General features: G+C 38.6%; 1 long non-coding RNA gene across 1 annotated transcript; it reads right to left on the bottom strand.

Annotated features, from left to right (window-relative positions):
* Positions 1-228: 228 nt before the first annotated feature.
* LOC126484110 (uncharacterized) lies at positions 229-16,924 on the bottom strand. Its single transcript, XR_007587808.1, has 2 exons — positions 16,540-16,924; positions 229-1,877 (listed from the first exon to the last, which is right to left on the bottom strand). It is a non-coding gene; the product is annotated as an uncharacterized LOC126484110 (long non-coding RNA).
* Between the last annotated feature and the right edge of the window lie 4,275 nt (positions 16,925-21,199).

Raw genomic sequence — 21,199 nt, 5'->3', positions numbered from 1 at the left:
GTGGTTGTATATATCGATTTCCTGTAGCCAAAAGAATATTGAGAATGAGGTTCCCTGGAGGGGGGAGAAACAATCTCATCCTGAGCAAGTTGTGGGGAGGGTGCAAAGGCTTAAGTGAGCTATTTTTAACAGAATGTACTTTATGGACTTGCTGGAAGCAAAACATATTAGCAAATACAGAAGCAAAACATATTAGCAAATATAACTCACGATACTGATTTGCCAATAATTATTAAAATACAAAGTTTTTATTTCACTAAAATTTTACAGCACACATTATGCTTGAGACTAAACTTTTATGTACCACAAGACAAAAAAAACATGGAATTTCTGGAATAATATGTTACACTTATTGTCTCTCACAAACAGATTATCACAAAATATTTAATTTCATATACAACATTCTTCTCCAAACTTTATTGAAATAGACACATCAAATTTCTGTTGGTGTAAATCTCATTTTGTACAATTACAATTCTAGTCTTTCCATTCAGTGGTTGAAATCAAAGTCTCATTCATGGTGTGACAAACTTCTCTCCCACTGGCTGTACAGCAAAATGTGTTGTCCTCAATACGTGATGATGTAAATAAATGATCGCAATAAAATGTTGACTTACAAATTTAACTCACTGAACATCCTTTCAATCAAGTAGTGTTGGCATATTATGATTTTGTTGTGTATATTTTTTTCAACTGCAAATTGATACTGAATATTGAAAATAACAGTTTTTTAAAGGAATTATTATTCTTTACAGTCTTCTAGTGTAAAAGCAGAGTGGAGAAAGTGTGATTTATCAGGTTTTCCCAATGTGACTCATAATCAGGCACATGTTTTGACAAGAGAAGCTCAGTATTCAGTTATAATACAACCATGCTGCTATTAACTTTTTTCAAGTAAATAATTTTATAAAATTAATGTTATACATTTTTGAAAGTGTAACATGGATACAGAATTACAAAGTGGATATTATTTCATGTGTTGCATAAATGTATTTTGCTTAGACTATAGGTCTCTTTCATGTAAGTGAACTATGGGTTTGAGTTAAAAATAGATAAAGGCTGGTACTCAGTCTGGCATACATACATGGAGACTAGTAAAAAAGGATCATATTTTCTATAGTGGCTATGTGGAACAAGATTTCAGGGCTATGGCTTCCTTTTGAAGCCACAGAAAAACAGATATAAGACATCCACAAAGATATTTATACAAACATGTTTATTTCACCCTGTTTCAAAACTGAGCACTGTATACTTTTGTAGAAACATGTACCTAGTTCATAAGCATTTTGTAAGAAGGAACATTTTTCAATATAGTCTACACTTTCTCCAAATTTAATATATATGGGGGAGAAAAAAGCTATGGAATACAAAAATAAAGAACAGTACTGACTAACTGATACCTTCCACTCCTACTCAGCAGATTATTAGTAAAGAAATATCTGACTACTTTTGATGACACTCAATTTTAACAATTTCTATTATCTAAGAACTGTAAAGTTTTTGGTCAACAATATATTCAACATTCATAATGTAACAGTGAATGTGATAGTTGGAGGAAAATCTTTTCACAGTTCATAAAAAAATGTTTTCACATAATGAAATCCTAAATAAACTAGTACTTACATAATATACACAATGTGTGTGTTTATGTGCATTTTTGCTGATGCAGCAATTAGTACCCCCAGTTTTGTTCTCAATATCATTAGAAAGTTGGGAAGACAGACAATTTTCTAATAGCACAGAAGAAGTGGACTTCGAATCAAGTCAAATAACTTCACTCGCAAATGGGTCACTGCGTTAGCTGATTAGTCTGCAAGTTGTAATATGTTGTTGCCCTGAAAGTCCAGTTGCATAGATGAAACTGAAATATGATTTATCTGTAAATAAAAAATTGAATTAGCTGCATTTAAAAAATTCTTCCAGATCTATATATACTAGTTTGGAATATTACCCACAAATAACTGGCACTTGTCAATAAATTAGTTGCAGTCTGCCTCAAACATTTCTTTTCAACTATGGATGTCCAAGTGCTGTGGCTCTAGTTCTATGTTTCTAGCTATACTATTTTAGTCTGGAAATAAGCCATACTATGTTTGTAGTCCAGCAAATCCTTTATAAGAAATTATGAACGATAGCAAATATTAACTTAATGCTACAAAAACAGGGGTAATTTTCTTAAAGTAAAGCTGTGTTGTCAAACAAGCCTTGCTATTTAAATGGCAGATATTTTTACACCAAAATCTAGAACATAGGAGTGAATGTTAGAGTTGTATAACCAACTTCCTGTGAAGCATTACTGCATTGTTCCACTAAATGCTTTGGTAGATGCTGAAAAATAATGCTTTAAAGAGTACCTTTCCAAATATATAATGACATTTTCATATAATGACATTGCATAGAAGATATGTTTCCCCATTTATTGGCATTTACAGGCATTCAATACAATGATAGTTAATCATTATAATTATCTAGCACACAACTTACAATAAATCAATGTGACTACACAGCTACTATTTTCAAGGGTCATGCTCTTTTTATTTGGCTTTTTAAACCATCGACCAGAGTAGCTACATGAATTTTTCAAGGTGGCAGTCACAGAATAAAGTTATTTGAGTAAAAGCTTACCATTTTACTTCAAAATTTCCAATTTGTGTCCCACTGTTCTGTCCAATCACACCACAGCCTCTTAATCGTTCAGTAGTGATTCCAACCTTATTCACTTACCATCACACTGGCTAATTGCTATTTACGTAGGTTTGTCCGGCCAACACTGAATGCAGGGCACAACACGAATGCAACAAATTGTCAACTGTTCTTTCCTATTCCACATGTAGCAACATATTGTAATGTTGATGTTATAGTGTTATCACTTTTTTAATTGTGAGTACCCATGGAGCAACCAAAAGATATGCAGTTTCATACTCTTTCAATGCATACATCACATTTTATTCAAATTTCCAGAAATGATACTTCCACGGTTATGGGAGAGTCATGAAAGATTTATGTCCGTAACTTCAAAAATATTGATGCTAGTAAGCTGAAACCTGGTTTAATCTCCAGTATGATATGTAACACATTAATGTTGTGAAGTCAGTCTGATGTTACTAAAATTACTAAAAACGGACAGTGGTGTGAATATCAAGGAATCAAAGAGAAGTAATTGGTTCTAGAGGAAGAACAGTACACTACATAAAAGGACTAAGAGATTTTAGTAACAAAGTATGAAATCAGTATTGTCCTTCAAAAAAAGCTGAGGTATTGCGCATACCAACAATTAAAATACATGTTTATTACCCATACTGATGCAAGTCAATAATTTTATTTCACATAGATTACAAATAAACTGTTTTCTAAAGAAACTAAAAGTGCTTCTAGATTAGGCCAAACATGAAATCCCTTATATACGGTGAGGCAGCCAAGTCATAACACTTCTTGTATCTCCAAATAGATACAAAGATGCCATTTGGACAGTGAATTGCAGGGACAGGGGCTACTTGAATACATCACATTTCATGGTTGTGCTATTTTTTATTACAGAGATATGAGGCCATCTTTGATTTTTTTTAAATGGAACCCTATGTTAAATTTTAGCGTAACATGATGGGGATGGACGTTTTAGCTGTTAGTGACATTCGGATAAGGGGTGAGAAAGAAGGGGAAGTGGGACAATACAAGGTCTACCTGTCAGGAGTCAAAGCAGGAATAGCACAATGGGGTGTAGGGCTTTACATCAGGAAAGAAATGGAACCCTGCGTAGTTGCAATAAGGTATGTAAACGAACAACTTATGTGGATAGATTTGACAGTGTCTAGCAAGAAAATTAGGATTGTGTCAGTATATTCGCATTGTGAAGGGACAGATCAAAATAAGATGGATAGTTTTCATGACACACTCAGTGATGTAGTTGTTAGAGTAAAGGACAAGGACAGTGTTCTGCTCATGGGTGATTTTAATGCCAGGATTGGAAATCGAACAGAAGGGTATGAAAAGGTTATGGGTAAATTTGGAGAGGATATGGAGGCCAACAGAAACGGGAAACAACTCTTGGATTTCTGTGCCAGTATAGGCTTAGTAATCACAAACTACTTTTTTAAACATAAGAACATTCACCAGTATACTTGGGAAGGCAGGGGAACCAGATCTGTCATTGACTATATAATAACAGATCAGGAATTCAGGAAGGCTGTGAGGAACACACGTGTATTCAGGGGATTCTTTGATGACACTGATCACTATTTAATCTGCAGTGAAATTGGTATTGTGAGGCCGAAAGTGCAGGAGGTCAGGTCCATATGTAGGAGGATAAGAGCGGAGAAACTTCAGGATAAGGAAATCAGGCACAAGTACATAACAGTGATCTCAGAAAGGTTCCAGTTAGTTGAATGTAGTCAATTACAGTCATTGGAAAAGGAATGGACAAGGCACAGGGACACAGTACTAGAAATGGCTAAAGAATGTCTTGGAACAGTAGTGTGTAAAGGTAGGAGGAAGCAAACAGCTTGGTGGAATGACACAGTCCAGGCAGCCTATAAAAGGAAAAAGAAGGCATATCAAAAATGGCTACATACTAGAACTCAGGTAGACAGAGAAAGTTATGTTGAAGAAAGAAACAAAGCTTAACAGATAATTGCAGCATCCAATAAGAAATCTTGGGAAGACTTTGGAAACAGGTTGGAGACTTTGGGTCAAGCTGCTGGAAAACCATTCTGGAGTGTAATTAGCAGTCTTCGAAAGGGAGGTAAGAAGGAAATGACAAGTATTTTGGACAGGCCAGGAAAACAGCTGGTGAATCCTGTTGATTCCTTGGGCAGATGGAGGAAATATTTTGAAGAGTTGCTCAATGTAGGTGAAAATACGATCAGTAATGTTTCAGATTTCGATGTACAATGGGATAGGAATGATGATGGAAATAGGATCACATTTGAGGAAGTGGAGAAAATGGTCAATAGATTGCACTGCAATAAAGCGGCTGGGGTGGATGAAATTAAGTCAGAACTCATCAAATACAGTGGAATGAAATGGCTAGACAGGATAATTAAAATGGCGTTGGAGTCGGGACAGGTTCCATCAGACTGGAAGAAAGCAGTAATCACACCAATCTTTAAATATGGAAACAGCAAAGATTGTAACAACTACAGAGGTATCTCTTTAATCAGAGTTGTGGGTAAAATCTTCTCAGGTATTGTTGAAAGGAAAGTGCGAGTATTAGTTGAGGACAAACTGGATGAAAATCAGTGTGGGTTTAGGCCTCTTAGAGGTTGTCAGGACCAGATCTTTAGCTTATGGCAAATAATGGAGAAGTGTTAGGAGTGGAACAGGGAATTGTATCTATGCTTTATAGATCTAGAAAAGGCATATGACCGGGTTCCTAGGAGGAAGTTATTGTCTGTTCTACGAGATTATGGAATAGGAGTGTTACGAGTGGAACAGGGAATTGTATCTATGCTTTATAGATCTAGAAAAGGCATATGACCGGGTTCCTAGGAGGAAGTTATTGTCTGTTCTACGAGATTATGGAATAGGAGGCAAACTTTTGCAAGCAATTAAAGGTCTACACATAGATAGTCAGGCAGCAGTTAGAGTTGACGGTAAATTGAGTTCATGGTTCAGAGTAGTTTCAGGGGTAAGACAAGGCTGCAACCTGTCTCCACTGTTGTTCATATTATTTATGGATCATATGTTGAAAACAATAGACTGGCTGGGTGAGATTAAGATATGTGAACACAAAATAAGCAGTCTCGCATATGTGGATGACTTAGTTGTGATGGCAGACTCGATTGAAAGTTTGCAAAGTAATATTTCAGAGCTAGGTCAGAAATGTAAGGACTATGGTATGAAGATTAGCATCTCCAAACGGAAAGTAATGTCAGTGGGAAAGAGATATAAACGGATTGAGTGCCAAATAGGAGGAACAAAGTTAGAACAGGTGGACGGTTTCAAGTACTTAGGATGCATATTCTCACGGGATGGCAACATAGTGAAAGAACTGGAAGCGAGGTGTAGCAAAGCTAATGCAGTGAGCGCTCAGCTACGATCTACTCTCTTCTGCAAGAAGGAAGTCGGTACCAAGACTAAGTTATCTGTGCACCGTTCAATCTTTCGACCAACTTTGTTGTATGGGACCAAAAGCTGGGTGGATTCAGGTTACCTTATCATTAAGCTTGAGGTTACGGATATGAAAGTAGCTAGGATGATTGCAGGTACTAGTAGATGGGAACAATGGCACGAGGGTGTCCACAATGAGGAAATCAAAGAAAAACTGGGAATGAACTCTATAGATGTAGCAGTCAGGGCGAACAGGCTTAGATGGTGGGTCATGTTACACACATGGGAGAAGCAAGGTTACCCAAGAGACTCATGGGTTCAGCAGCAGAGGGTAGGAGGAGTCGGGGTAGACCAGGGAGAAGGTACCTGGATTCGGTTAAGAACGATTTTGAAGTAATAGGCTCAACATCAAAAGAGGCACCAATGTTAATACTGAATAGGGGATCATGGAGGAATTTTGTAAGGGAGACTATGCTTCAGACTGAATGCTGAAAGGCATAATCAGTCTTAAATGATGATGATGATGATGATTATGGGCTTAAAAACACAGTTTCAAATATGTGTATATCATAATATTTAGGCGAATAGTTTTTGAGACACGTATCGTATTCGTCCTTTGAAGCGGCGTTGTCCAATGCGACCTTTCCTAATGACCACTGGGGAACTTAACAGGGAAGGCATTGCTTTCCTGCTTCTCGATAATGCCACAAGGTGACGCACGAGGTAGCTGGAGAGAGGGGTATAAATATGCTGTGGGGGTAATGAGACATTGCATTTTCGTCACAGTTTCTTGGAGCGGACATGTACATCAACAAGGAAAAGTTAGATATGCTTCGAGTGTATGGTGAAAGCAGAAGAAATGTTAGAGCAATAAAGCGATATAGAGAGATGTATCCTGATCGTGAGCATCCCATGCGCCAGCTTCTTGCACATATTTGCAAGCAAGTACTTGATCATGGAACGCCATACAGAGGACAAGACAGAAAACTGCAACTGGTGAAGTACATGAAGAGGGCATTCTAGCGTTGACGCATAATGACCCTACAGTTTCGCCTCGGAATGTGGTATAAGTCAGAGAAGTGTTCTACACATATTGCACTGGCATAGATTTCACCCGTTTCACCTCTCATTACATCAAGCACTCTCCGGTATGGATTTTGAACGGCGCCAGGAATTTTGCCGGTTTGCTCTGCAGTGCCTACTAGATGATCCAACGTTTTTTCAATGGATGCTTTTTACTGATGAAGTGACTTTCACCAACCACGGTAATGTGAATTTGCATAATATGCATTATTGGTCAATAATTCGACAGGTACAGCATCAGCAACTGTGGAATGTTAACGTGTGCTGCGGCATCGTCGGAAATGTCGTTGTGGGGCCGTACGTCATTCCGGGTACACTAAACGGCAATAACTATGCACAGTTCCTGCGAAACATTCTGCCCATTTTGCTGGAAGAGGTACCACTAACTACACATCCGTGCATGTGGTTCCAACATGACGACTGTCTTGATCACTCTTCCCGTGTGGCTACAGAGCTGTTAAATGAAAAGTTCCCGGATTGTTGGGTAGAACGATGTGCTGAGGTGAAGTGGCCAGCCCCGTCTCCTGATTTCACCCCTCTTGATTTTTTTTCTGTGGTGAGCAATCAAACATAAATTGTATGCTCAAACATCAACTACGCCAGACGATATGAAGCAACGTATCATTGAAGCCTGCGCTGATATCTTACATGACACCCTTGCAGCCATTCACAATCATTCGAACGGCGACTAAAAATGTGCATTGCAGCAGAGGGGAAGCATTTTGAGCAAATGCTTCAGTAAAGTTTTGTATCATGTACAGTATGTATTTTGCATATTTGTGTGTATTTGCTTCGCATTGTGATCAATAGTAAATATTTTCAAATAAACAACAAATATGTATGAAATAACTGACCAATAATGGCCTCCTAATTTACATTTGTATTTCTATTACTTAAAATGTATTAACATCTTGTAGTATTTTAATACTGTATGTTGTCTACTCTTTTGGCATCACAGTTGTCAATAACTGAATAATATTTGCGCAACATCATCAGTTAATTTTTGTGCAAAATATTGCAGTATGTATTACTATTGTCGGGTAAATGGGCGTGTTTGCGTAAGGACGGATTCACAACTTTTAGCATGTACTCTACACAGCAGGAAAGGTCGCATTGGACAATGCCGCTTTGAAGGACGAACACAATGCAAGAACATATCTGTGTCTCAAAAACTATTCGCCTAAATATTATGATATACACATATTTGAAACCATCTTTTTCAGCCCATCATCTTACGCTTAAAAAAAAAAAAAAAAAAAAAAAAAAAAAACCAAAGACGGTCTTACCCTGTATAGTTATACTGAGGGATCTAAATACTGATACATTAAAAGATAGTTGTCCTACACGAAGCTTCTGTGATCTGATCTGTGCCTACAATCTCGAACTAGGTGTACGGGGTCAAATAAGAGGCCGTCACACCTCACAAATGTTGACAGATCCTGGAATTACTAACATTCTTCAGAATTGGCAAACAGTGTAATTAATAAATACTGCAATCTCAGATCATTTTGGATAATGTTAAAATATCAAGAATCAATGTTCGCTGAGAAAAAAATACTGTTGCAATATAGACAGCTGAAGTTGGAAACTTTAAGCACATTACAAAGATCACTTAAGGAAAGATGACTGAAGGCAAATACTCTCAGTAAACAACGTAAAGGAGAGTCGAGACTAGTTTCGCTCAGCATAAAGCCTGCTTGCCATACAGTACCGGTACAGTATCCAGAAATCTAAATGTGAGAAATACTAAGAGGTGATGTCAGGAATATTTTTATGTTATGATGAAGTTGTGGAAAAATTCATAAAAGGTATCAACAGCTCCCAAAATCAAGAAATATGGATAACGTCTCCATTGTCAGAAATGTATTTTTCTGCTGCTAACAACTGAATCTGATGTAGTAAAAATAATACATATTCTAAACCACCGAAAACACAGATCTGGATGGAATGTCTCATGTGGTAACATAATGGTGGTGATAAGAAAAATTCTGCAAACTGTAGGCCAATTACTACCACATCTGTCTTATCTAAAATAGTGAAAATTGTCTTTAAAGATAGAATATAACATTTTATAGACAAGAAAAACATACTCCATGTGTTGTATAAATAAAACGGAAAATTATTTTATTCTCAGAATTTTGGAGAACATTCTCAGGTTTACATGAATAACATGAGCTGGAGAATATGCTTCACTGGAGAATGTCCTCAGCCTGAGTAAGAGGATGGGGAAAGTTGCTAACTGCAAAGAACAGTCACCGATTTCATATGAATAAAGCTAGAGATGTTTTTCATAAGCAGAGAATATTCTTCATTGTTGGAAGTAATCTCTGTAGCATTCTTCGACCTGGGTATCTTTTGTTAAGTTTTACCAAGGTTTTTTTTTTTCAGTAAAAATGGAGAACTTTTGTTGATCAGAAAAAGATATATATAGCCCAAAGAAATAATGAAGAAAGAGACTGTAGAAATTCATACAAGTTTAACAACAAAAACATTATTTGGCTGACAAATCGCTTCCTTCCTGAAATTCAGTCAAGTATAGGAGGCACCCCTTCAAATGAAACATTTGCGGATGTCGATGATTCATGGCCTGGGTCTGTATATGATGCAAGAATATGTAGGCCTATGTCAGATACCAAGGAAAAAACCAGTCTAATGCTTTAATTTTACAAGATGTCAGGTATGGCACTGCGGCATGGCTAATGAGGCCATTCCTGAATTTATAAACATCTGATGAGAAGGCCTACAACGTATTTCAGCATAGTCCATATTTCGGAAAATTCAGTGAAGATGGTTATTTCATTAAATAACTACACTGACAGTGACTCTTCAAGCATCTGAAATAGCAACGAGAGTGATGTCAGTAGAAGTTTCCCATTAACACGATACAAATGAAGCACAGACAGATTCAGCTGCAAGTTAGTACAGTGTAGTTTACAATTTTAAATAGCAACATAACAAAAGTATATTGTCGTAAGTTTTGCAATTTTAATCAGGAGACCTCATCAGTAACTAATTCCAAATGATTTTTTTACCAAGGAAAATAGCCATTCAACCATACATTTTGAGAAGTTATTTTATTTTCACAACCAGTTCCAGCATTCCAATGTGCTATCTTCAGGCCCCATAGGCACTTCATGTATTGTCAACCAGATGTATCAATATTAGCATCCTCGAGTTATCAATATCTGGATACTGTGAATTCAATATCTGAGGCCTTCCTTCGAAGACTTGACTACATCAGTTGTTGTCAAGTCTTCAAAGAATGGAATCAGTAAACAAATTCACGAGATCCAGTTGCTGATGGCTCCAGTATGCTAATATTGATAGATCTGATTGTCTATACATGAAGTGCATGAAGATGGTATACTGAAATGCTGAAACTGGTTGTCAAAATAAAATACAATAATTAACTTCTCAAAACATACAGGTGTTTGGCCATTGTCCATCATCCGCAATGGATTAACAGAAATTCCAATTGAAGTTTATCTCGGGAATTCAGTCTGCATCACACAAAATCGATATTTCTGAAATATTCAGGTACTGTTTCTTTGTATACCAGTTGCCCTATTTAAGATATGTTTTCTCACAGCATAACTCTTAAAAATGATGTATTCTTAAGATTTCTTTGCGTAATGTGTTCACCTAAATTCAATAACAAAAAAGTTTCCTGCATGTCGAAAATTCAGTCACGTCATCAGAAGATGTAAGTGCAACTCTTCTGGGCCACATGAGTGCCAACTTCATATTTGTCTGCTCACCTGTTTGAGTGAGCTGAATGCAATGTAAGAATACACACCAAGAACTTTCTCAAGGAGGGGAAATACTGAGAAAGAACTCCCTGGTCAAAGAATATACTGAATCTTTTATTCATATGAAATTGAGAACTTACTCAGATCTTTTGCTCTGAGAATCTTCTCCAAAGAATGTTCTCTTTTTTATTCATACGACCCAACGAGGAACAGCACAGCTTTTGAAAATGCATTGTAAATATACAGTGTATGTACTTTTTGGTGATGTAGGAACGATTTTGCTGTTATTTGCTCTCTCTCTCTCTTTTTTTTTTTTTTTTAAGGCAGGCATGGTGTTACAAAGTGAGGCCATTAAAGTGTAAAATAGCGAAAATTAATGAGCGCTAGGTGCACACTGTGAAAGTGTAAATTTTGAAAATACGAACATGACCATGTGAATTCATGTGGACATCACAATGTGATTAATCGTGTTTTTATCTTGTCCAGCTTATGTTAAAGAAATCTTGGATTGGTGTTAAGTATTCATCTAAGGGCGATTAAATTAAAAATAAAGGAAGATTAGGGTTTAAAGTCCTACTGACATATTAGAGATGGAGCGCACAGAATAGTTCATGGGTGGGTAAGGGAATAGACTGTGCCCTTTCAAAGGAACCTTACCGCCATTTGCCCCGAGCAATTTAGGGAAATCTTGGAATCCCCAGGTGCAGATTTGAGCCACTGTTCTCCCAAATACAAGTCCAGTACACTAATCATTGTTCCACTTCACTCAGTATGTGATTAAATGAAGTTCTGACTGAATATGATATGTCCGTGTTATGTTATAGGGGTATTTATAAATATAATTGAACTGCATCTTCATATTGGAAATTGTCTACATATGAATGAATGAGTGAATGAATGAATGAATAAATATAGTGAGTAGTCCCGTGTTGTACATAGTTCGAAATGGATATGAGGAATGATTTCTTGAGCAAACTCATACAACTGCTTGTGTGTCGCAATTTGATTTTCAAACGGCTTTTGTACACTTGCTTTTCTGCACCACGATCTCCTCATTCAGGTCTATCACAAGCACTTAAACCATGTGCCATTGCACAATAATCATATCCTGCATCAGTATTGCAACCATTATTATGGAGACTTAGGTTGAGAATTTTTTAATTTTTTTATATTGTGCTTCACGGCCATCAGAAAAATAGAATATCTTTTTTATATTAAAAAACGACAGGGATTAGCAAAGGTTGAAGCCAGGGGGTTACAGGAACAAAGGATGCATTGTATAGAGTGTTCCCACCTGTGCAATTTAGAAAAGTTGTTGTTGGTAGGAAGAATCCAGATAGTACAGACTGAAGCAGTCACTGAAGTGAGGCACATTGAGTTGGGCAGCATGTTCAGTAAGTAAGTTGTCCAGCTGGCTCTTGGGGCACAGTTGGCAGTGGTCACTCAAGTGGGCTGACAGCTAATTAGTTGTCATGCTCAGGGATAAAGCAGCACAGTGGTTGCAACTTAGTTTGTAGAACACATGGCTGCTTTCATAGGTAGCGCTGTCTTTGATAGGATAACTGACACCTGAGACAGGACTGAAGGATGTATGGGACAGGTCTGATGTCTAGGTCTGTTGCAGGTATATGAGTCATGAGGCAAGGGGTTGGTAACAGGGGTGGACTAAGGAAGGGCAAAGATACTGCATAGGTTCAGTGGGTGGCAGAATACCACTGTAGGAGGGATTGGGAGGATAGTGAGGAGGATATTCCTCATTTCAGGGCTTGGCGAGAGGTAGCCAAAACCATGTTGGAAAATATTATTGAGTTTCTCCAGCCCTGGGTGGTACCGAGTCAAGAGATGAGTGCTTCTTTGTGGCTGTATGGTGAGCATGTGACTGATGGTAGGTTACTGGAGAGACAAGACAAAGATCTGTTTCTGGACAAGGCTAGGGGGGATTTACATTCTGTGAAGACCTCTGTGAGACTCATAGCATTTCTGGAGGACTGCTCATCACTACAAATGTGCTGACAACTGATCACTACAAATGCGATGACCAGGGGTAGCTATGTTGTACGGAAGGGACTTCTTGGAATGGACTGGGTCGCAGCTGTCAAAGTGGATGTGGTGTAGGTGGTCGGTAAGTTTGATGTGGACGGAGGTACAGATATAGCTATCCTTGAGGTGGATGGCAACATCAAGGAACGTGGTTTGTTGGCTTGAGAAGGACCAGGGAAGCAAATAGGGAAAGAAGTGTCAAGGTTCTTATGGAACGTAGATAGGATTTCCTCACCTTTGGTCCACATCACAAAGGTGTAATCAATGAACATGAACCAGGTAAAGTGTTTGGGATTCTGGGTGGTTAGGAAGGGTTCCCCAGTGGCCCATGAATAGATAGGCATAGGATGGTGCTAAACTAGTGCCTATCACTGTACCACTGATTTGTTTGTAGGTTATGCCTTCAAATCAGAAGTAACGTTGGGTGAGGATACAGTTGGTCATGGTGACCAGGAGGGAACTTGTAGGTTAGGAGTTAGCAGAATGTTGGGAAAGGTCTGTTCATTAGTGGCAAGATCATGAGCATTGGGAACATTGGTGAACAGGGAGGTGGCATTGACAGTGATGAGCATTGTGCTGGGTGGCAAAAGAACAGGAAACTGTGAGAGTTGATGGAAAAATAGCTTGTGTCTTTTATATAGGAGGGCAGGTTACGTGTAATAGGCTGAAGCTGTTGATCCACGAGAGCAGGGACTCTCTCTGCGGGTGTCCTGAGTGGTTGGATTTATGGAGTACAGGAAGTGGTGGGGGTGAGGTGACAAATACGACTCAAGGGAGAGGTTCTGGGTGGACCTAAGGAGGAACTGGGAGATCCTGCTGGATTTCAGGAATGGCATCACTGTGGCTGGGTTTGTATTTGGATCTGTGTGACGGCTTGTGAGTTCTTCTGCCATGTCATCCTTGCAGTTCATGACCAAAGTGGTGGAGCCTTTCTTGGCAGGTGGTTTTACAGGATCAAGATCAACTTTCAGGTGGTGGACTGCAGTTACTAGTATTTCCCCTCACCTCCCCCTATATAGTCTCTCAACTCTGCATGTAACAGCCCATCCTGCCGCTATCAAATCTCTGCAAGCGCCCATGGGCAGCACAGTATCTTCTACCTCCAGCCCTACCCTGGTATCCCTCTCCATCCCCAATCCATGTCACCTGCTTATCCCCAACACCCACCCCAGGAAATTCTGAAAAACGAAAAACTTGAGATGTTTACAAGATTAAATTAATACCCCATTGTAGCACCATTAGGTTATTATGGTACAAAGATTTCATTAAAACTCACTGATTTCATATGGAATGACCCATTGGTGACTTGGGCAATATTTTGTTTGCTTGCTGTGTGTGTACCAAATATCTATGAAATCCCATCTGTACATAAAGCATGCTATTAAACTAATTCTGGTGAACTGTAATTTGAAATCATTCAAATTATCTTTGGAATGAGAAAAACTGTTGATTATTTGTTGTATTCACATGACATCAGGCACTTGCGACACTTGGCAAACCAATATACTAGAAATCGGCTTATGTACTAAGTGGACATAGTCAGAGACACTGTTGTTGAAAAGGAGGCACACTAGTGAACACGTAATGCAAGTGTGATGTGGCACAAAATTTGTAAACTTCAAAGTAATACAAGGACCTATTATCCAAATAACTTTCTTATGATTGTTACTTTAAAAAATTCTGATACTTCGGTCTGATGATTTAAACGTAGGCACTCAGAATATGAGACTGTGACTCTCAAAAAACATGTAAAAGTGGGTTCACACTGAATCATTGTATGTTGACTGCAGCTAAAGTGTACTTACACTGTCGGCAGCTCTTGCATTGCATAGTGAAGCTGACAATTTGTTGCTTGTGGTTCAGCCAGCTGGGTGAATTTCTGAATGTAATAATTTCTTTTTGATGAAAATACAAAATGATTACATTTGTTTTCGCAACAGCCCATGCAATGGAAAAACTGCTGATACTGTAAGTGCACTCACAGAGTGTTACTGAGACAGATAGGTGGTACTGCTCAGCAGTATTTGAACAGTTGCTACAGGCAGATAATGTTGCACCTGCTACGGGCCATATCTCACAAACTAAATTCCGCGCCGTCGTGACGTCACACACCACAACAGCCTTAAATCACGGGTCAAAGCCGACGGGTGGGATTGGACGTTTCGGTCGACCCAAGGGTGGTGACAGACATGAACCATACCAAGAGGCCCAGGTTAGGTTGCGAGTTTTCAAAATGATATCAATTTTTTAAAATAAAACCAGACCAGCATAAAGACCTGTTTGATTAAAAGTGTTACCCAAATACCGGGACTAGTGTAGCAGGGGATACAACCCGTCGGCTTTGGACATTGACGTCACAAGTCGCCAATCGAGAAGCGATTCTTCTTAGTGTTGTAGCTCCCTTCAGTGGCTGATAAGTGTTTTTTGGCTTCAAAAAAAAAAAAAAAAATCTCACGAGATAGAATAAACAGATCCCCTTTATTAAGCAATCAGTAAAAAAACGAAACTGAAACATAACAGCAAAAGCGAAAATGGTAAACTGCTATCTGGCGACTTGTGACGTCATTGTCCAAAGCCGACGGGTTGTATCCCCTGCTTCACTAGACCCCAAATACCAAATATCCTGAGATTGAGAAGTAATGTATGAAAGATTACTTTAATCAGCCAATCTAATGGCTGACTTTCTCTACAATAATCTCAAGATATAGGCAATGAAAAGGTTGGCCAATTTATAAGCCTAAAGCCTGCCTCTTAAAAATAAAGAATATATGGCTTAGGAAATAATACACACTTAAGAGATCTCTCAGCATACTCTCAATAACCATTTGACAGCAGAATATAACCTTGAATAAGTGATGTAGATGTGTTAGTGAATCAGTGTAACGTGTAAAAGATATTATATGGTAGGTTTGCTCTCTGAAAAAAACAATGCTTCAATACGTGAGGTGCTTCATCTGACACTGAAAATCGCCCCCATTTTGTGTATGAATGGTGTTTCTGTCTGGATGACATCAAGGAGAGCACTGACATTAATGCAATAAAATTTGCTAGTTAACTTTATGCAGATGGCCACCAAAGACCTAGCTCAGAAGCCATAGAACACAGAAACACCGAATATTTAATGAAAAAAGTTGTATAACAACATTTTACAAATCTATAGTCCACCTCACTAGGACATTACTCAAATAAGAGGCAGAAGTTTCAAACCAGAGCTGGATTCAAATATATCCGACAGCAGATGATCATACAAAGTAAGTGAGAGTCAGTAGGAGGATATTTTTAGGATATCAAGATCAAACTTCTGTGAGACGTATTTAGAGACATTTTACCACCTGCTATATGGACATTTTGTAATCAGCGAAACAGTAAAATTTATAGTACAATAATTCTACCTCATATACACGTGCAGTACTAGTCTTCTTACAGGGAGAAGTGGAAACGGGGGGGGGGGGGGGGGGGGGGGGGGAGCAGGGAGAAGTGTTACACTACTACATCCACAACCAATGAGACACGCAATAAGTAGCTTCCATGGAATAAACGCTAAATATATTATATGCATCCAACAAGCAATTAAAGTGGTAGATATTACTGTGACTAACAACTAATTTACAAGTTTACTAACTTTTGTGTTTTAATGATGCTACTGCAATGCAGACCTGTCACGTTCCGTTTGCCGCCCGGAAGCACTTGACTTTTGATTGAAGTTTAATGGCTTGGTCAGTTATAACCAACGGAACATCTCTTTGACATCCACAATGTTGGCATATTTGCAAAAATAGAGACCCATCTGCATTTTTTAAAAGGTGTTATTCACATTTTTGGCCACACGAAAGTGATCGCAAACTATGGAACAAATGATTACAGTTTTTTGAACAAACACTGAATACTTCAGAACTGTACGACTTTCATATTACGTTACCACAATGTCGTAGTAATTTTACACACTATTTTACGTTAAAGTCGTTAAAAAAAGCATAATTTCAACAACGTCAAATATGGGCTTCAATGGACCACTGCGTTTAGTGGTTCGGCCCGAATACTCGATAAATCCAATCTCGAGTCTAGGTGGTCGTCAATTTCACCCACAATGGCCACATTGTCTCCGCGGATGATGTGAAGTCCGAGAACGACTTGCTCAACGCCTTGCACATTGCTATATACCCTTTCGTGACTTTCATCCAATATAAGATTAATTGTCTGGTCGAAACCTTTCAAGGTTCCCACGAAATTACGCCCATCGGCTGTTATTACTGACACTGTACGATTTAAATAACCTTCAAGGCCTGAAGCCATTTTCAATGCACAAGTTTAGGCAAATTCAGAACACAAATAACTTGTCACAATCCAATACAATGTCACAAGCCAGAACACCACAACAGATACATGCGCGTTTGTGGACCACATGCGTAAACAAATACCAGACTACCAGACAGATGTTTAGCATCTCTGATTATGATTTGCAAAGTTCTTAATCGAAATCGAGGTATGGTCGATTCGAACTGTAACGAAGTTAATTAGAGTCTGTTTTATATTACATATTGAAGGTTTCACTCGTTTCAAAGTATTTATCAAAAAAAAAAAAACGAAAACAACATAAGGGCCGGTTTCCGCGTACTTTAGATGTAGGTTTACATAAAAATTTAAGACATTTATTTAAGTATTAAGTGAAGAATTTAGGTTGTTATCATTAGACATATATTTAGTAGTACCGTATTTACTCGGGGAATGAAAGGTTTTAAGTTCTATCTTTTATTTCCTTTCAAAACGCGTAAAGTATGTATAGCGCATACACGATCTTAAGCCTAATTTTTCGGGTATAAAAGTATAGATTTTTAACTTTAGTTTAACTGCATTACGTTACTATATTAATAGTAAACACGTATATTAGTGTTCCACATAAGTTTAGTGGCCTTAGAGATCTGTAGTTAATAGAGTAGTTTAATTACTGTTATTGCCTAGATAAATTTTGTAAAAAATATTGTTAAAAACCACGAGCGAGAAGTGTTTGAGCTGACGTAGAAAAGTCAGTTCTCGGGTTCTGTGCAGCTGTTGTGGCAGATGGTTACATTTGGGTGAATATAGTGACATGGGAATCGGGGAAGTAAATGGGTCTCTTCCATGGTATTGCAGATTATGTTCAAGGGTAGGAAAATAGCGGAACAGAAAGGGAAGATTAGAGCCCTTCAGGCTAAACTGACAGTGCTAGGGAAGAACTGATGAGGTTAAGGGGGGAGGAGGATGAAGACAAGTGGGAAATGGTAGCACAGTCTAACATAACAGTCGCGACACTTCTCCTCTATTTTGTTGCCTACAGCGCCAGCAGCGCCCCAAGCGGCCGGTAGGTTGAACTGTGAGTTCGGCGCGATCGTGAAAGCGAATAGTGATTGTTTATTTTGATTTATACAATGGTTTTTACCATCGGAAGCGTTTGTAGCGCAATAAATTGCAGCAACAACAGGAAGAAGACACAACAGCTGTCTTTTTTTAGGTTTCCTTAGGATCCTGGGAGGTATATACCATCATGTTACTAAACTGTATCGTCAGGATTCACTTGCAAACTATATGTGTATAAATGATGAATGTTTCGTTTTAGGAGCAGAAAATGGCTAGTTAATAGCAGACGAGAAGACCTTATGAAGAAAGACCCACTTTACCTGTATAATAATACTAGGTTTTGTTCGCTACATTTCGAACAAAACCAGTTCATGAAAGCAGACAATAATAAACTCGTTTGGAATGCAGTACCCACACTGTTTGACATTCCAAATAAGCCCCCTCAACTGACGATGAAGAAGAAACTGCCACAAAGATTCGACAGTCAATCTAAAGCTGTAAAATAGTCCTATGACACAGAAGCAGCCAGTTCGACTCTCCATGTATCAGTGTCGATTTGTGTTAATCATCAACACAGATCTGCTTTGACGATGAAGTGGTTAAATTAAGTGTAGCTGTTTGTGTCTTAAAAAAGCGTGTGAAGTGTCAGAATGTGCAGAAGCGAAACTATTACGGGACAAGGAAAGTGCCTACAGACAGATTGTTTGAAAATTATTCAAATATTTGGTTTTTCGTGAAATGTAATGTAATCAGCTCATTATAATGTTTTCAGCATATAATTTACTGATAACCGTTTCAGAGGATCATCAATGTGTTTCTTACAATTCAGTTTCTCATCAATGCACATACCCAGAAATTTTGAATATTCTACCTTAGCAACAGACTTCTGTTCATAGTCTATATTTATCAATGGTGTTATGCCATTTACTGTACAGATTGTATAAACTGTGTTTTCTCAAAATGCAGTGAGAGTCCATTTGCAAAAAACCACTTAATAATTTTCTGAAAGACTTTATTTGCAATTTCCTTAGCTGATTCTTGCTTCTTGGGTGTGTTTACTATACTTGTATCATCATCAAAAACAACTAACTTTGCATCTTCATGAATACAGAGTGGCAAGTCATTAATATATATTAAGAACAATAAAGGACCCAAGACAGAACCGTGTGGGCCACCATTCTTGATACCTCACCAGTTAGATGACACTGCTGATTTTTACAGATTATCTGTAGCGTTAATTTCAAATCTCTTGGATTCCTCCGGTTAAGTATGAATTAAACCATTTGTGCACTGTCCCACTCATTCCACAATACTTAAGCTTATGTACACTCATGCTCATAATTTAAGGATAATTGCAGAATGTGGTGTCACATAACGTGGCACTACACAAAACTGGCGCTAATAGCATAGGCACATAGGGAACACGACACAGATCTGTAAGTCCACGGTGTTGGTGATAAGTTGATAAAAATGTCCCAAAAGACATGTGCTACAAAACGCCACTGTTTCCTGCACATGTACCCCAACATCAATATGGGATATGATCACCATGCACACGTTCACAGGCTGCACAAGAGGTTGGTAGTGATATGTCGACTGAGAGCAGCCCAGACGTGCTCGATGGGGTTTAGGTCTGGAGAACAGGCAGACCACTGCATTCGCCTGATATCTTATGTTTCAAGGTACTCCTCCACTGTGTCAGCTCCGTGGGGCCGTGTGTTATCACCCATCAGGAGGAAGGTGGGACCCACTGCTCCCCTGAAAAGGCGGACATACTGGTGCAAAATGACGTCCCAATACACCTGACCTGTTACAGTTCCTCTATCACCTTGTAACGCCGGAAATGCATATCCTCCTATTTTCATCTATTGTACTATTATTTTTTTTCCTTGTTTTGTTACCTCAAGATATGACATTTCTGTCTCTTTATATATTGTAATTGTTTTACTGTTTGTATATATATATTTATGCACTTATGTCGATGTATAATTGGTTTGTTTCGTAAATATTATTTGTATTTTTACGCTGGGTCTTGCCTAGGGAAAACTGCTATCGAACGATTACATCGATGGGTCGTGTGAAGAATCAAAGTGTGTAGGATCTTTGGGAGTGTTAACTCTGCCGCGTGGGGCGCGGGCAGTGAGAGTCTGGCTGGAGTAGCGAGTGGAGCAGAGGTGTTGTGTGACGCTCCCGCGAGTTGCCGCGCTTTCGGGGTTTGGCAGCATGTAATTGCGCCCGACTCGCGATGATAGTTTCTGACATGGTGTCGCGGACGGGAAGCATTAGCTGGCGCACATCAAGAGCCCATTTCGCCTGGTGAGCGTGTCGAGAAGAAGGCGCGCCAACATCCAGCTTCTGCAACAGCGACGGCCGACAATGAGTGACTGTCGCCACCTCCTCGATCGACGGCTTCAAACCTTCAATCAACCAACAAGGAAGACTAAAAGCACGTAAAGTTTCAGAACTGTATGGCAGACCTCAGCTTTTCAAATTGTTCCATTTGCCTCGCAAAATTACAGCAACTTAGCATGAACCTTTGTTGCTCATTGTCCCAATTGCATTGCCAAGCAGGGTCCCTTCCTTTTCCGAAATGAACCCGAGTGTCATTGAAATTCAAACGCCAGCATTAAAATAATATAATTAGATTTCACTGCTTTAATTTCAAAGTTCAGTAGCTGGCTACAATATTTAGGTTACACGAGCACAAATTTAGAGTGCGAATTTTGTTAGCATATTTTAGCTTACCTGTGACTGCAGCTCAGCTTGGTACGTACTAAATTTTACTATTGTTAATAGTTCAGAATCATTTAATTCAAGTTCAAAGTAAAATCTCTTGTTTCTAAATTGCGTAGAGTCAAGTTGCTTTTGAAATGATTGTTGAGGTAGTCCAAGACTAACCGTATTTTACTGGATTTCGATGTGCTTCAGAAAGAAAGCTCACTATTAAC

This window comes from Schistocerca serialis, chromosome 6 (genome assembly GCF_023864345.2).
Source record: "Schistocerca serialis cubense isolate TAMUIC-IGC-003099 chromosome 6, iqSchSeri2.2, whole genome shotgun sequence".
In the NCBI taxonomy this organism is placed as follows: Eukaryota; Metazoa; Arthropoda; class Insecta; order Orthoptera; family Acrididae; genus Schistocerca; species Schistocerca serialis.
This window is presented reverse-complemented; position numbering and strand designations above follow the sequence as displayed.